The following is a 14,012-nucleotide window of genomic DNA, read 5'->3' as shown; positions in this document are numbered from 1 at the left end:
TTGGAATTTCTGATTTCAGGCGAAAGAACGCCATCACCCAGTTCTGCTTCTAGGTTAAAAACCGTGACTGCACATCACCATTGCCAGATATTCAACCACGGACCCAAACCCCATTCACAGCATTCATAGCCATACGATACAGGTCTTTAAAAGCATCAGTAGGATGACAAGTCATTTAATAAAAAATAAAAATGTAAAACATTTAAAGATAGAAAAATGTTGCATCAACTACTAATGGAAACGCGAGTAGAGTTCATTTAGGCTAGGCTTTCTAGGTACTAAATGAGACAGAGCTGTATTAGTTATGAATTGACCCCACCCACACACACACTGCTAGAAATGAACAAATTATCAACTTTTCCTAGATGGTATATGTACACAGAAATGATACTGCAAAAAGACCCCCCCCCCAAAAAAGAATAATCCACCATCTCATTGAACAATGCACGCCATTATGTTTGTAAGTAGTAAACATACACACACATAAAATGTKAATACAAACAAAGGGATAGGTTTATTCTAAGCTTGTAGATAAGAARGTTTACCAAGTGTTGGGATTGGTGGCTACTGCTGATTCAAAATGTTTGCTAAAACCCCTCAAGCTAGAAATGTTTGTTTGGGTTGGGCCTCATCTGTGGCACGATAAACAAGTAGGTTTGTAGAAAGAGCAAAAGTGAAGTTACATAAAACATTCAGAACTAAAGAAAACAATGGTTTCCTTCAACCAGTTGACTAAATAACAAATGACCTGATAACAAAACGATCATAAGTAGTGAASTCATCATGTAAAATTCACACTAAAAAAGGAAGACATGACTTTCTACGAATTGATGTACTCAGTTTCTCCACACAAATCAGGTGTAAAAACAAGAAATCCAATGACTGAAATTTAAGTCACTCAGATCGACTGCAAAACTCCTTTTTAATGAAAACAAAAGGAAAGAGGATAATTTTGTGCATGTATTAAAACCGAGTTATACCATTTAGTCATAAAAAAATATATATATATTTTAAAAAATCCATGACGGAAATCGTTTGCAGTGATGGATAACTTTAACCCCTCCACGATAATTTCAGACTCACAATCCCCCAAAACACACTTACACCCTAGTCACTCTCACTCACATATCTAATCAGACGGAAATCGTTTGCAGTGATGGATAACTTTAAACCCTCCACGATTATTTCAGTCTCACAATCCCCCAAAACACACTTACACCCTAGTCACTCTCACTCACATATCTAATCAGTGACACAAAAACATAATTAGCATGTTCTCYGACTACGCCACATGAGCATATTTCCCCCAGTAGTATTAGTACTTCAGTACACACAGTATGTAGGTGATGTGCAGCCCCGGGTTACATCCATGAAGTGGRGAAGGAGTCACCATGAGCCTCACACAGCCCATCCCGTTCAGAGCCTCACAATATATCCCTAGCCCTGCTCCTAGCCCTTTAATGTCTGCCGACCTGAAGGAACTAGCCAGGTGCACACAACATGGCGGTGGCACCACCTAGCCTTCTTAGGGGGAACTTCTTCCTTATGGCTAGGGTGGCAAAACTCCAGTAACCTTCCCCAAATTCCCAGGCTTTCCAGGAATCCCAGTCCCTGGGAATTGAGAAAGTTACCAGAATTTCACAAACCTAGCCATATGMCCAACACCTTCCCAGTTCCTTTAGATCTGTAGACACCGAAAGGGGGGAGGGGTAGTTTTTATGGTTGTTAATGGACCAGTCAGTGCTGAGTCATCGTTATGACCCTACCTCCCATATTAATGGCTCCACGAGGGCCAGTTCACCCATTCTCATTTCCTGTTCTCTCTGGAAGAAGTGAAGAAGAGTGGTGCACCGTAAACCTTATGACAATAACTACTAGGACCATTAGGAATGTGTAGGATGATTCCTCACACATCCAACACCACACAGATATATAAGCAACAGCCAGGGAATAAGGTTAATAATGTTCTCCCAACTGTGATAGAAAAAGTCCTGAAGAGGAGTTACAAAAGCTGTGTGTGGAATGACACTGTATTGGATGTGTAGAACTTAGTGAGAGGAGTACATACGGAATGAACATCTGAGTTCCTAGGTATGCTTAACAAGTTACTTATGTGTCCAGTATGGATTCTCAAGGCCTCCATCTAAAAAAAGTCAATATTGGTCTGTATGTGATGAGTATATAACTTAATATGGGACAAGCCAAAATATACATGGATTTAGTCCAAAGTTGATCAAACAATGAAGTGACCTTGTTGTGGTAATTTCAGCCTAATAGAGGAATAAGGGTTACTGATAATATGCAGAGAAAAAGATTGAGAAGTAGATAATAAATCCCCAAATCCCCTCCACACATTGATGTTCAGACGACCTAAACATTAGTACACAAAAAGATATGTACGCTACACAAACTCACAAATGAAGCTGTACAAAGCACACACATTATCAACACTGACCCCCCCTCACAAAAATATCTTATCATAAAGGACATGCAATAAACATGCCCCCACTCGCTCGCTCTCTCACACACACACACACACACGTAAGTACACATCACACTCACTCAACCCCCCCCACACCCCACAGACACAAATAATATGCAAGTACACTCAACATCCTCCCAACTGCTCACTCACACCATCATACAAATATGATACACATAACAGTATAGTCCTGTGTGCTACGTTATATTGTGAAAGTCAGAAGAGTTACAGATAGAAAAGCATTGTTTAGAACAGACATGCTCTGTAACGTGTAATAGGGAACAGTGTCAGCTCTCACATTGCATTTCTACCAGCAACATTCTAAACAATGCAGAACCACAGAATACACCTCCTAGTCCAAAATGTCTTAAGATATACGTTGTAAAATCTGAGTTTCCTGTGAATTTTAAACTGGCCAGCTAAAACAAAGTAAACATGGGTAAATAGTACATATATTATATATTCCATATTATATACATATTTCAAATCATGTACATTTAAATAGTTAATGAGAGATGGACACTAAAAATCCTTCACCAGCTGCATTCACTCATCTTTTGCAGGACAAACTGTGTTCTAGTTATGTAGTTACAGCTCCACCTGAATATACTTACTGGAATACAATGCAAATGTTCCACATTGAAGATCGAACACTTCCATCACACATGCTTGCACACAACACTCCCTCAAGACAAGCACATGAAGTAGTTTAAGTACACACACACACACACACACACACACACACACACACATTTCATCACAGACAAACACACACGCAACAAACTCAAATCATCACACACACTCTCGTCTCTGTTGAGTACAGGTAAGTGCAGTTTGGGACATTAAAATGTCATGTTAATTAACATGACACGTGACAGTATTACAAAAGTTTGTCTTCTATAATGTTGAGTTAATTAAATGCAAGAAACTTTAAAAGAAAAAAATAAACTGTTAAAAAGAGAACAAAACAAAATGTACAGTATTTGTTGGAATTAATCTTGAGTATTGATCAGAATATCTGATATAGGTCTTTTGCCTGGAACAATTTCGCACAAATGTTTATGGATAAATACTCTCTAAGTACAGTATGCCACTACTACTAAACATTTATTTATTTTTTTATCTTAAAATACTAGAAGGTAATTATCAATTAACAAAAAATTGTGGGACTTGCTTTAGTCTTTGAAAGTATTTTTGTGGTAGTTGAAGAAATGTAAACATTTACTAAGTGAAGTGAAGAATTATAGCCAAAGTTAAATGTTAAAATATCTAGTCTGATAAGCCATACTACCAAGCCCATACTATGATAGACAACTATAAAAACCTTATTACTTTGGCGTGTGGGGGAGTTCATCACATATTTCATTACAAATCAGTAATACAACTCAGACTACAACACTTTTACTCATAAGGAATTAGAAAAGTTTTAGGCTATAATAGGGGTGATGAATATGTTACACCTAGTGGTGGAAGTTTAGAAGTTTGTTAGTGTTGAAAATGTAAGTCTGGTGTAGTAGAGGGCGTGACTGATTTATAAATAGTGAATAGTAGCCTTCAGTGGGAGACTAGGTAGTAGTAAGTAGCCCAGAAGTACTAGTAGCAGTAGTCTACGTTGCAGTAGTGACTGTTTTAGATAGGTAGGCAATGGGTTACGTAGAGTAAGTGTTATAATTTGATATTGCTGTTCTGATTTCAGATTTGAAAAGCAGACTAAAGATTTCATACACTAACTTTTTATAAAAGTAGTCAAAAGTTTGTAAAAGTGAAGAGATAGTAGTTGATGCGGMTCCTAAAACAGCTGTATAGTTTGATTGTTAGAAGATAATTCCATTRCKGATTTGAATAGCAGAGAAGACCAATATTTCATGTCCTCTAAGTTTTGTCTAAATTGTTGGGAAAGTGGTCAAAGTAGCTGATGTGTAAAAAGTCACATTATCAAAAGTTTTTTAAGAAGGACAAAAAGTTAAATAATTTAAAAAGTATATATGCAGGGCCTCCCGAGTGGCGCAGCGGCCTAAGGCACTACATCGTAGTGCTAGAGGTGTCACTACAGACCCAGGTTCGATCCCGGGCTGTWTCACATAACCGGCCGTGATCGGGAATCCCATAGGGCGGCACACAATTGGCCCAGCATCGTCCGGGTTAGGGGGAGTGTTTGACAGGGGGAGCTTCATTTGGCTCATCGCGCTCTAGCGACTCCTTGTGGTGGGCTGGTCGCCTGCAGGCTGACTGTGGTCGTCAGGTGAACGGTGTTTCCTCCAACACATTGGTGCGCCTGGCTTCCGGGTTAAGCTGGCGGGTGTTAAGAAGCGCGGCTTGGCAGGTAATGTTTCAGAGGARGCATGACTCGACCTTCGCCTCCAGAGCCCGTTGGGGATTTGCAGCGATGAGACAAGATCGAAATTGGTGTTTGTTTTTTTTGGTTTAAATTGGCATATATGCTATGAAAAAAACTGTATGCAAGCAACTTAATCCAGACCAGACTACACATTTTAAAGAATGGTATTTCTATCTGAAACGTTTAGAAGTAGATCTAATAATAAATAAACTAATAAGTTGTTTTTTTACAATATTTAAAGTGAGGACTTTTGCTAGTGCCACTAATAATAGTAGGCCTACATTACTGTACTGTAATCCTGTGTATGTTTTCAGCACAGCAACTTTGGCACTCTGGATGACGGACACATTGAATACAAAGTGGTGCCCAATTGATGATCTTTAAAAGTTCTATTATTCCAGACACTTCTGACTTCTAAGTTGTAGTTCAGCTTTGTCTTATGGACTTCTATTCAACCACCCTTTTGGTTTTCATTCTCGGTCGATAGCGCAGTAAGTTGGGGATGGAGCATCATTTTATTTTTTTAACTTGCTCGTCTTTTCTACTAGCACTGACATGCTGATTATTCTTTAATTGAGGAAAATGTACTGACTACGACTGATATGTGTCGTCTTACCTAGCTTTCTTACGTGAATGCACTAAGTACACTCTGGATGAGAAGCGTCTGCTAAAAATACTAAAATGTAAATGTAAAGGAGGGAGGCAAATGTGTTAGGTATACGTGTTGTTCGTAAATGTGTGTGAGGCTTGCGAGCATGTTCTAGATGCCCAGTCTAATATCCCTAAGACTAATGGTAAAGGTACGACAATAGATCTATGTTAATCCTTGTGCGGTTGTTTTGGGTTAAGCTGTAGGAGTTGTAACTGTTGCATAGGAGCAAGAGTTCATGCTAAGAGTAGTGTAAGGGTGGCTGTAACAGCAGAGGGAGCTTTGTAAGATATTTCCAGCCGGTCCTCTTTCTCTACGGCCTCTCAACACACATAGAAACAGAGAAGAAAAGTTATTATGCAGCAACATCATAAGACACATCACATCCACAGGCATGCAGTAATACAGGTGCACTAAGGGCTAGGTAGGTAAACGCATGTTTCCTGAGAARGTCAGTATGTTTCCCAACCCATGATCACAGAGCTGCAATGATGAAAAAGTTGACTGGATACTATTGAAGTATTGAAAATTGGGACCAAGACTTAGGCTTGAAATGAAAGACATTAAAATCCACCTAAAAAAAAGCTAAAAACTCTTTGCCTGTGTTTTTGTCAAGTGATTAGATAAAGTGAAGATACCAAAGGACACAGCATTTGCACAGTGGCCATTTCTAGACATGCCGTTAAAATTTTAACAGATTGACATTCAAGTTACCCTATCGCCTTCATGGAAAACCTTAGAACTATTCTGAGGACTCTCTCTGGAAGTGAAGTTACTCTCATCTGGAAGACACTCAAGCATCACAAATGAGCAGTGGTGAAAGGGTCTGTCAATCATTAGCCTCTCCCCTCTTAACYTTCCCACAAGAACGCCAAGCTGTCGGTTACAGGATCTAGATTACTTCAGACAACTCAGCAGAGATAGAGCAGTATTTTGTTCTAGCAGGTGTCCCTCTCCCATACTACTTTAGTAAAATAGGTGTTGAAAACCCAGGTAAATACAACAGACATTTGAATTGATGATGTACGTATAACGTGGGACGGCTACATGGTGTTTTATGTCACTAGCTGTGAGGCTAGTATTGTGGATACACTGCTTAGAAGGGCTGCTACTGCTGGACATCAGTTTGGTGAGAAAAATATACCCTGAAAACCACAGTAAAACAACGATGAACCAATATGAAAACCCCTCGGCCTTTCTCTTTTGGTTTTAGCAGATCTGAAGACCAGATGGGTGTAAACAAGATGGTGGCCGCCAGCTGCTACCCTAAGCCCATTGGAGGGTTAGGTTGAGCAATCGCTGCACTGCTTACACCTATCAGTCCCGTCAGAAGCAGAATGAATAGTGGGTTGAGGTCAATTTCAGATCAGGTTTGTCTTTCAAGCTAAAGTCTTTGGAAGATACCAAAACCAAACCTAGAGCCCTGTTGGTATTGCGACATGCTACTACTTACATAAGAAATAGCACTAAATAGGTAGTAGGCTACCCTAAACTAGACCAACCCAAATCKATTTTTATTAGACTTTCACACACAGGACTATGGTACACTATGTTAATCTGTAGTTACCTAGAAAAGATATGCTCCTATAGTGATATGGGACACTATTTGAAAAGAAAAAGACAGCATTCTGGATGCTTTAGGAATGGGTAGTCAAAATTATTTTACTATTCAAATAATATCATCCTTATTTATCATCACTTATCCGGATAGTCGAAAATCAAAATAACATGCACACGGCAGAGGTAAACAGCGGAGATACTGCGCTTCCGGTTAGTTTGGCTAACAGCAACAGCGAAAGAGAAGTCTGATTTTTCGCCGCGATAGAACTGATTCTGCTACAAAAAAAGTTTTTCTGGTGAGTGTTTTTGCATTGATCTGTGTCAGGTATTGTGGAAAACTCTGTCAAGGGAGTGCCTGTAATTGCTATTTGAATGGGGAACATGGCATACCGAGTCAGCCTGGAGGGCTAAATACCCAGCAGTAGCTCACGCACGCTATAGAAACTACATTCAAAGGTTTGATGTTTAATTCACTAAGAATTTCAAAATGTCCTGGTATTTTCTTTGTAGATAAAAATGTCAAGGATGACGTAATATAGACAAAGCCTTTTCATCGTTAAAATAGGTCTATAATAATAATATATATACACATCTAAAAAAATAACACTCAAGTAATTGAATACTAACATTCGGTCTGATATCCGCGTATTTAATTAACCGTGCCCATCCCTAGGTAATGCTTGATCATCATCAGTGTGACGTAGAGCGGTAGGACTGTAGGCATCTTTTCTCAGCACCCCAACAGCATGATCGATGGACCTAAAAATCCCCGAGAATGTTCTCAAAATCCCATATAAACGCAGACCCTCAGCAGAATCATGTGAATGAAAGTGTGTGAACAGCTTCTTCTTGAATGACAACATTTTTAAAAAAAGTGTGATAGTTTTGTGTATTCAAAAACCTAGAAATGAGTGATACTGACTGTACTGGATGTGAAGGTCTATGTTGGCTGTGTGTGTGTTTCTCCAAGTGTATTCACACTCTTCATGAAGTTAGGCTTGAACCGGTCTGACCTTTGTGTGCATGTTTGTGTGTCTGTTCGGTGAACCACGCTGTCCGCATAGTTTGGCTTGAAGCCGTCCGGTGGCGTCTCATCTCTTCCTGCTCTCGATGCGCTGCATCATCTCCTCCTCCTGCCTACGCCTCTCCTCATGTCTACAAACAGGAGAGAACGTTAACAACACCACTTCTGACTCTCGTGACGAGTAGAAAATAGAGTGGGAGGTACACACACACGTACCTCATCTTCTATATCTTGCGTTTCTGCAGCTCCTGGTTGCGAAGCTCCTCCAGACCGTTCTCAGCTCCTCTTGGACGCCTCAATCAAGGTCTGAGAAAAGGAAGAAAGAATGAGAAAAGAAATATGGGTTGGCTTGGTATAACATCAGGTCTGAGATAAGGGGTTGGCTGGTATAATCAGGTCGAGAGAAAGGGGTTTGGCTTGGTATTACATCACAGGTCTGAGAGAGGGGTTGGCTTGGTATTACATCAGGTCTGAGAGGAGGTTGGCTGTGATTACATCAGGTTGGAGGAGGGGTTGGCTTGTGTATTACATCGAGTCTGAGAGAGAAGGGGTTGGGCTTGGTATTACATTCAGGTCTGAGAGAAGGGCGGTTGGTTTGGTATTACATCAGGTTCTGAGAGCGAAGGGGTTGGCTTTGGTATACACTCAGGGAGATCTGAGTATCAGAAGGGGTTGGCTGGCCTATTCACATCAGCCTTGGTATTCATCTAGAGGCTTGACTTGTATTCAGAGAGAAGAGGGTGTGTGCGTTGTATTAATACCATCAGGGATCTCCGTAAAATGGAGGGGTTGGAGAGATTGGTGTTGGTTTTGGTAAACATCAGAGAGGAGCTTTTCTGAGACTGAAAGGGGCTGGCTGGTAAATGAGATACACGTAGGGTTGCTGAGAGAGGGAGTTGGCTGGTATAAGAATCAGGTCCTGAGAGGAGGGTTGCTTGGTATTACATCAGGTCTGAGAGAAAGGGGTTGGCTTGGTATTACATCAGGTCTGAGAGGCAGTGCGAGTTGGCTTGGCAATACATCATAGGTCTGAGAGGAGGGGTTGGCTTGGTATAGAAAATCATCAGGTCTTAGAGGAGGGGATGGCTTGGTATATACATCCATCGAAGCAAGGAGAGCGGGATGGGGTATAGCATACGCGAGAAGGGTAGGCGTGGTTTGACATCCTACGACGCGAGGTTTGGCTTGGTAAAGACATCAGGTACCTGAGATAGGAGGGGTTGGTCTTGTAATCAACTCTAGTTGTCTGAGTAGAGGGGTTGGCTATGGTATACATAGGTCTAGGGAATGGGGTTGGCTTCTGGTATTACATCGGTTGAGAGGAGCGGGGTTGGCTTCTCGGTACTCTAACATCAGGTAAGGAGGAGATGGCTTTGGTACTCATACATCAGGTCTGAGAGAGGGGGGTTAGGCTTGGTATACATAGGTCGACTGGGTGCTCTGTCATTACATCAGGTATGAGACGGAGGGGTTGGGCGTTGCGTGTTACATTCCACGTGTGTTGAGAGGAGTTGGTCGCGTGGTTATGCTTCACACTTCAGTGTGTCTAGTAGATGGATGGCGGATTGGGCGTTGGGGTAGAATCTACAGTCAGTTGCACGAGGCGTGTGTGGTTGTGCTCTGTATTTTATTGAGACGATGTACAATCGCTTGAGGAGATAACAGAGTTTCGCGCTTGGTAACTTTTACATCCTAGGTTCTGAGAGGATGGGTTTGGGATGTCTTGTCGTATTTCCAACTTCATGTCTACAGATTGGGTTGGCTGTTGGTATTGATCGATGCTGGGTCTTTGGGAGTGGAGCCGCGGTTGGTCTCTTTTCGGTTAGATCTTACATTCAGTCTGGAGAGGAGGTTGTCTGCTCTTGGGCTCTCTATCATCAGGTCTTATAAGGAGGAGTTGGCTTGTATTTTCATCAGGTCTGAGAGAAAGGGGTTGGCTTGTATCCTCCACATAGGGCTAGGAAGAACGGGTTTGGGCAGTTGGTGAGGTTTTCATCAGGTCTCTGATGTAGAACTTTAGGCGTGTTGGTGGTGATTTGGACCAGTTCAGGTTGGTGATGCAGAAGCCGGGGTTGGTCTTTCTTGGTCATCTTACACTTAGTCTTGTAGCGGGTGGCTCCTGGTGGGAGTTGGTCCTTACACTCAGGCGTCTGAATGAGAAAAGGTGGTGTTGCTTTGGAGGGACATCGAGGTTTTGGAGAGAATATGGGGTGGTGAGCTTGGTATTACATCAGGAGAAAGTGCTTGAGATCAGTAAGAAAGGTTGGCTTGGTATTCTAGGCTAGGTACTGGTATTACCAGGTAAAGGGTATCCGGTTGAGAGGAGGGCTTGGGCTTGGTTATACATCAGGTCTTCGCAGAGGAGGGGTTGCGGGTTGGTGCATATTTTAGCTATCAGTCTGAGAGGGGGGTTGGCTTGGTTCAACATCAGGTCTAGAGGAGGGAGGTTGGCGTTGTATACATCAGTCGAGAGAAGGGTGCTTTCGGTAATCACACTGTTCAAGGTCTGAGAGGAAAGGGGCTGGCTTGGGTATACATCATCGGTCTGAGAGGCAGGGGTTGGCTTCTGGGTTTGTAATACGATTCGAGGGCCTGAGAGGAAGCGGTTGGCTTGGTATTACATAGTTAAACGTGTAGGGTTCGGTAACATCAGGTCTGAACAGAGGTTGGCTGTTCTCAGTGAGAATAGTGACGGGTTGGCTGGTATTACTATCAGGTCTGAGGAGGAGGGCTTGGCTTTGGATACAACTTTCTCGGAGAGGGGTGCCTGTACAGTCACGGCCTGAGAGTGGTGGCTTGTTAACGCTAAGTGGGTACGTGTTGGTATAGTCAGGTCGTGAGAGAGGGGTTGGCTTGGTACATACCACATCAGGGCTGAAGAGGAGGATTGGGCTTGGTATTACATTCAGTCTAAGAGGAGGGGTTGGCTTGGTATATACTCAGGTCTGAAAAGGAGGGTTGGCTTGGTATTTTACATCAGGTCTGAGAGAGTTGGCAGGTTGGTAATACATCAGTGCTGAGAGAAAGGGATGGCTTGGTAATACATCAGGTCTCGAGAGGAGGGGTTGCTTGGTATTACATCAGTCTGAGAGAGGGCTTGAACATCAGGGAGATTGGCTTTGGTAACTACATCAAGGTCTGAGAGAAAGGGTTGGCTTGGTATTTACATCAGGTTAAGAGGAGGGGTTGGCTTGGTATATAATCAGAGTAGGTGCTGGAATTCGTAGAAAGGGGTGGCTTGGTATTACATCACGTCTGAGAAGAAGGGGTTGGCTTGTATTACATCAGGTTAAGAAGGAGGGGTGGCTTGGTATTACATCAGGTCCTGACGACAAAGGGTTGGCACTTGGTAATACATCAGGTCCGGAGAAGGGTATGGCTGGCTACATTCAGGTCAGAAGGAGGGGTTGGACTTGGTATTACATCGGTCTCGAAGAAGACATGGGCTTGGCATGGTAATTACATCAGTCTGAGAGGAGACCATGGGCCAACATCATAAGAGCTTCGGTATTACATCCCCATCTGACAGACCCACACAACTCAGGACGGAGGGTTGGCTTGGTATTACATCAGGTCTGAGAGAAAGGGGTTTGGACTTGTTATACATCAGGTTCTGATGAGATGGGTTGGCTGTGTAATACATCCAGGTCTGAGAGAAAGGGTTGGCCTTGGTATTAACATCAGGTCTGAGAGAAAGGTTGGCTTGGATATTACAATCAGGTCTGAGAGCGGGGTGACTTGGTAATATCATTCAGGTCTGCAGAGAGAAAGGGGTTGGCTTGGTATTAATCAGTCTAAGAGGTAGTTTACATAAGAGGGGTCTGGCTTGGTAATACATCAGGTCTGAGAGAAAGGGTTGGCTTGTGGTACATCAGGTCACAGATGGAGGGTTGACTGTTACATCAGGTTGGTCTTGATTGAGTGGGTAAGGGGTTGGTCAGGGTTTGTGGTGGTGTGCGGTCTTTTTTAGGTAGTGTAGTAATTCGTTAGCGCTCATGTTCAGGGTGGCGGGTAGTGTGTGTAGTCTGAGATGAGGGGTTGGGTGCCTTGCGTGATATAATGCAATCCCACGCTCGCGCTCACCATTGGTCTGGAGAGGAGGGGTGTGGCTGTGGTATACATTCAGTGGGTCTGAGAGGATGGTTTTGGCTTGGTCATCGTCGTTAGTAGTGGTTTTAGTGCTATCTTTGCAGGTCTGGTACAGAGTGACGGGTTGTTTGGCTTTTGGGTTATATTTGAAGGTCACGATCGGCAGTGGTTCTGTAGTGAGTGAGGAAGCGGTACTAGGTAGTCGTGGTCCTGGCCTTGGTCCGTCGGATGATGTGACCATTGTTCAGGAGTCTTGAGAGGTTGGGTTGCTTGGTATTGTGTGGGTGTTCTCGTCTGTCTGGGTGTTTCTATCGGTTTTAGTGGTGGTGTGGCGTTTGTTGTTGTGACTTGCTTGGTGGGTGGCTGGTGTGTTTGGTGTAGTAGTTGGTGGTAGTTTGGTGTGGAGTGTTGTTTTCTAGTGGGTTGTGTTCGTGGGTCTGTTGTCGTCAGTCAAATCCGTGGTTGTCGTCGTATTCGTGTGTAGTGTCGTGTCCGTGTTGTAACGTGTGTTGTCTGGTTGTCGTGTGTGTTTCGGGGGTGGGGTATGTATTGTGTAGTCAGTGTCAGTCGTGGTGTGTGTCGTGTGTGTGTCGTCGTCTGTGTGTCGTGGTGTGTGTGTTTAGTGGTCCGTGGTGTATTAGTCGTATTTTACGTAGTGTCGTAAGGGTCCGTGTGTTACGGTGTGTAGTTGGTGTCGTCCGTCGTTTGTGTGGTCGTGGCCGTGGTCGTAGTCGTCGTAGTGTTGTTACTGGTGGTCAAAGTAGTGGTCCGTAGTCGTCGTATTAAGTGTGTGGCGTGCGACCGTGGGTAGTAGTCGTCGTGGTGGTATGTAATGTGTCTCTGTGTGGAGTATAGTCAGTAGTGTGTTTTTGGTCGTAGTCTGTAGTGTTGGTCGGAGCGCTGGTGTGTAGTACCATACACGCTTGTGTTGTGTTTTGTGTCGCCTGCTTTTTCCTTTAATCTTGCCAGGTGACGGTTGTATGCGACTTGTTCCTAACACTACCGCTTTGGTTCATAAGGTGAAAAATAACAATAATAATGGTAGTAGTGTTAGTAGCAGTCTAGTGTGGTGTAGTAGTAGTAGTATCAGTAAGTGTAGTAGTAGTAGTAGTAGTATAGTAGTTAGTAGTGTAGTAGTAGTTGTGAGTAGTAGTAGTAGTAGTAGTGTAGTTAGTAGTTAGTAGTAGTAGTGTTAGTAGGTAGTGATAGTATTGTAGTAGTATTTACTGTAGTGGTAGTGGAAAATATAGAGTGTAGTAAGTAGTAAGTGTATAGTAGTCGTTAGTAGGTAAGTGTAGTATGTAGGTGTGAGTGTTTGGGTAGTTGTATTACGGGTAGTATAGGGTAGTTAGTATGGTAGTGTGGTAGTGTTGGTAGTGGGTATGGTAATGGTGTGGGTGTGGTAATGGTAGTGGTAGTTGTGTGTAGTGGTGGTTGTGGTAGTAGTAGTAGTAGTGGTAGTAGTAATGGGTAGTATAGTATAGTGGTAGTAGTAGTGGTAGTGGTAGTGGTATGAATGTGGTAATGGTAGTGAGTGGGTAGGTTAGTGGTAGTAGTAGTGGTAGTTGGTTAGTGGTTTGGTAGTGTAATGGTAGTGGTAGTGGGTAGTGGGAATGGTGTGGTAGTGGTAGTGGTAGTGGTGTGGTAATGCTAATGTATGGTAGTGGGTAATGGTAGTGGTAATGGTGGTGGTAGTGGTAGTGGTAGTAGTAGTAGTAGTCGGTAGTGTAGTAGTAGTAGTGGTAGTGGTAGTAGTAGTTTACTGGTAGTAGTAACAGTAGTGGTAAGTAGTAGTAAGTGGTAGTAGTAGTGTAGTGGAGTGGTAATGGTAGTGGTAGTGGGTAGTGGTATTGGTGGTGGTATGGTAATG

General features: G+C 42.9%; 1 long non-coding RNA gene across 1 annotated transcript; it reads right to left on the bottom strand.

Annotated features, from left to right (window-relative positions):
- Nucleotides 1-1,008: 1,008 nt before the first annotated feature.
- LOC112071631 (uncharacterized) lies at nt 1,009-8,342 on the bottom strand. The gene is made up of 3 exons (XR_002894148.2): nt 8,270-8,342; nt 8,081-8,184; nt 1,009-1,823 (listed from the first exon to the last, which is right to left on the bottom strand). It is a non-coding gene; the product is annotated as an uncharacterized lncRNA (long non-coding RNA).
- Nucleotides 8,343-14,012: the final 5,670 nt, after the last annotated feature.

Source organism: Salvelinus sp. IW2-2015, unplaced genomic scaffold (genome assembly GCF_002910315.2).
Source record: "Salvelinus sp. IW2-2015 unplaced genomic scaffold, ASM291031v2 Un_scaffold1669, whole genome shotgun sequence".
Taxonomy (NCBI): Eukaryota; Metazoa; Chordata; class Actinopteri; order Salmoniformes; family Salmonidae; genus Salvelinus; species Salvelinus sp. IW2-2015.
This window is presented reverse-complemented; position numbering and strand designations above follow the sequence as displayed.